The sequence below is a fragment of the Chrysochloris asiatica genome, unplaced genomic scaffold (genome assembly GCF_000296735.1).
Source record: "Chrysochloris asiatica unplaced genomic scaffold, ChrAsi1.0 scaffold00011, whole genome shotgun sequence".
NCBI lineage: Eukaryota > Metazoa > Chordata > Mammalia > Afrosoricida > Chrysochloridae > Chrysochloris > Chrysochloris asiatica.
Window position 1 is genome coordinate 15594626 of NW_006408529.1, and position 4220 is coordinate 15598845.

At 38.9% G+C, this 4220-nt stretch overlaps 1 pseudogene; it reads left to right on the plus strand.

Annotated features, from left to right (window-relative positions):
• The first annotated feature begins 980 nt into the window (after positions 1 to 980).
• On the plus strand, positions 981 to 1548 carry LOC102812825 (annotated as a pseudogene).
• Positions 1549 to 4220: the final 2672 nt, after the last annotated feature.

The window sequence follows — 4220 nt, forward strand, 5'->3', positions numbered from 1 at the left end:
CTGGCAGAACTGTAAATCTTTATGCAAAAGATTAAAACAAGATCTTTATCACACACCATATACAAAACCTAAATGTGAATCTCAGAATTATAAAGACCATCAATGAAAAAATAGGGACAAATATAAGTGCTCTAATACAGGGCTCACACAGACTACCAAACACTGTAAGAATTTCACAAAGAAAAGAAGACAAAATAGATACTTGGGACATACTAAAAATTGGAATCTTACGTGCATCAAAAGATTTCACCAAAAAGAGTAAAAAGGGAGCCCACAAAATGGGAAAAATCGTTTGCAATGACATAGCCAACAAGGGACTAATGTCAAAAATCTATAGGAAACTACAACATCTCTATAAGAAAATGACAAATAAACCAATATAAAAATGGGCACAAGACGTGAACAGACACTTCACCATAGAAGACATTTGGGCAGCAAACAAACATATGAAAAAATGTTCACAACCATTAACCATTAGAGAGATGCAAATCAAAACAACAATGAGATATCATCTCACACCAGCAATAACAGAGAAGTTCAAAAAAGCAGAGGATAATAAATGTTAGAGAGGATGTGGAGAGATTGGGATCTTCCTACATTGCTGGTGGAATGCAAAATGGTCCAACCCCTCTGGAAAACATTACGGCATGTTCTCAAAAAGTTGAAAATAGAAATACCTTATGAACCAGCAATTCCTCTACTTGGTATATATCCTCAAGAAATATGAGCCATAACACAAGTAGATATATGCACACCAACGTTCATAGCAGCACTATTCACAATAGCAAAAAGATGGAGACAGCCTAAGTGCCCATCAATGGAAGAATGGATAAACAAACCTTGGTACAGACACGCAATGAAATAGTATGCTACCTTGTAGAATAACAAGTAAGCTGCAAGCCACCACATAACATGGATGAATGCTGAGGACATTATGTTGAGTACAATTAGTCAGTCAAAAAAGGACAAATAGTGGCAAGATGGCGGCGTCCACCTTTTCCAGTGCCGTGAGAATTGCATCAGGAATCCTACGGCCCCTGAATATTTTGGCATCTTCAGCCTATCAAAATTGTACCAAGAATGCCTGTCTTATCTCTTCATTGTCTACCCAACATTTTAGTCATATTCAAACACCAGTTGTTTCCTCTGCTCCTAGACTTATTACATCTGTCAGAAACCCAGCATTCGGGCATACTGCAACAATCCTTAACAGAGTGGCCCCCTTGCTTCCTAATGTCCTGAAGCTACCAGTCAGAAGTCTAACGTACTTCAGTTCAAGAAAAGGAAAGAGAAAGACTGTGAAAGCTGTCGTCTATAGGTTTCTTCGACTACATTCCGGCCTTTGGCTAAGGAGAAAGGCTGGTTATAAGAAAAAAAATATGGAAAAAGACTTCTGCAAGAAAGAGACGCTTGAGGGAATTCGTGTTCTGCAATAAAACCCAGAGTAAACTCTTAGATAAAATGACAACATCTTTCTGGAAGAGGCGAAACTGGTATGTTAATGATCCTTATCAGATGTATCACGACCGCACGAACCTGAAAGTATAGATCTGAAGTTCTGTCGTCACCCAACTGTTCAATATGTATCCTTACGTATAGGTCTTTGCAAAGATGAATAAAATTTGATGTAAACTGTAAAAAAAAAGGACAAATATTGCATAAGATCATTATTATAAAAGCTTAAGAAAAGACACCCATCCTAAAAGGGGGAAAAAAAAATTCTTTGTTGGTTACTGGAGGGGAGGGAGGAGACTGTAGAGCACAGGATAGGAGAGGGGATAGACATATTATAGTTCAGATGCTTATATCATAAGCTTGAAAACTAACTAAACAATATGTTGTTTAAGCAATAATGTATTTGTATATGTATTATTGGAGTCCTAGTATAGCACTGTGGGTTGAAGTGCAAAGTCAGTTTTAACGGCAGTTCAAACTCACCAGCAGCTCCCTGGAAACCCTATACAGGATCACTATGAGCCAGAATCGACTCGACAGCACTTTACAATAATAACAACAATATGTATTATTAAGGTGAAGCAATAATTAAGCACTTGGCCACTAACCAAATTGTTGGCAGTTGGAACCCACCAGTGTCTCTATAGGAGAAAAGATCTGACAACCAGCTCCCATAAAGATTACAGCCTAGAAGGCACTATGTTGTTGTCAAGTGCCATCCAGTCAATTCTGACCCATAGGAACCCTGTATAGGGTTTCCAAGGAGCAACTGGTGAGCTTGAACCATCGACCTTGTAGTTCAAAGGGACTTGCAGTCTGGCGCGTTAACCCACAGCGCCAAACCAGGACTCCACTATAGGGCATTCTATTCTATCATTCAGGGTCACTATGAGTTGGAATTGACTCAACGTTACACAAACAATAACAACATCATAGGTATTATATATAAGAAACCCCAGTGGCAACAGTTACATGCTTTGTTGCTAACTGAAAGGTTGGCAATTTGAACCTACCCAGTCCTGGTGTGACACTGTGGGTTAATGCACTGGACTGCAAAGTTCGTTTGAACCACAAGGATGGCAGTTCAAGTTCACCAGCTGCTCCTTGGAAACCCTATACAGGATTGCTATAGGTTGTAACTGACTCAAAAGCACATAACAACAAAAACAACAAGTGTCTCTTTGGGAGAAAGACCTGCTGATCTTCTCCCATAAAGATTGTTGTTGTTAAGTGCTGTCTAGTTAGTTCCAATTCATAGCGATACTATGTAGGGTTTCCTCTACATACTAAAAATAACTTGGACTGCCAGAAGAACAAACAAATCTTGTTGGAAGAAACACAGCCAGAGTGAATGCTCCTTAGAAGCTAGGATGGCGAGACTTTGTCTCTAATACATTGAACATGTTATCAGAAAGGACCAGTCCCCAGAGAAGAACATCATGCTTGGCAAATTGGAGGGTCAGTAAAAAAGAGGAAGACCCCCAACGAGATGGATTAGCACAGTGACAGCAACAATGGGCTCAAGAGTAATAACAAATTTGAGGATGGTGCAGAACTGGGCAACGTTTCCTTCTGCTGTGCATAGGATCACTATGAGTCGGAACAAACTCAACAGCACCTAACAAAAACAATTCAAATATGTTCAAGTATATTTACATAAAGGGCCAAGCAAAGACAAAGATGAGAGGGTGCTATGAGTTAAGGATTATGATTCATCTACTTTTGTGTACTTTAACTCATTTTTAGAAGAAGGAAATATAAAATGGAAAAGAATTTGTAACAAATGGAATATATGCCTTGTAAATTTCTTATACAATTACCTTTGTTACTGCTTTAATAATATTTCACTTTAAATTTGATCCTTCATAAAATCAGTTGCCTTTGTTTCTTCAGATTTCTTTTCCAAATCTATTCTTAAATACTCATATAGTGTCCCCTGTTTGTTGTTATCCAAATGAGAAAGTTCCTAATACATTCAAAGGGTTCAGTTGCCACAACATGTTATAAGTATTATTGTTTCATGAAAGCTTTTTTTTCTAATTGTAACTGTCATGTAGAAACAAAATGGCATTATGCTCTACAAGTATCTGGAACACTTTTTAATGTAGCCTAGGATACAGGCAGGAGTCCTGATGTGGTGCTGTGGACTAATGAGCTGGACTGCAAAGTTGGCTTGAACTGCAAGGTCAGTGGTTCAAACGCATCAACCGCTCCTTGGAAACCTTATATACAGGGCTGCTATGAGTCAGAACCAACTCGACGGCACTTGAAAACAACAGGATACATGTAAAAATACGGGTTACTAACAACACAGATCTATCAGTGGTTTAGCACATTAATCTAACACATCAGTTGCTCTGTGTCTGCATTTTGTCACTCAGGAAAGTCCCACTCTGGAAAGTTAGGCCACTTGACATACCCATAACATTAGGGGAGTTTTATTGTTAACCTCTGGCTGTTTAACTGCCACAAATTGTACCACAAGTGAAAGGCCCAGGTATTGTGGGGATTTCCTGCTTAGTGTTCAATGACTCATCAGAGCAGACCCTAAACTTAGCAGAATTTAAGTCTTTTGTATATCACTATGACATTCAAAGGAATAAATTGTTGCTACACCTGTTAGTTCCCAAAGACAAGACCAGAGAGACAGTAAGGAGGTCAGCCCATTAATTTCAGAAAGGATTGTTGTTGTTGTTGTTGTTGTTGTCAGGTGCCATCGAGTCGGAACCGACTCATAGCGACCCCATGCACAGCAGAACGAAACA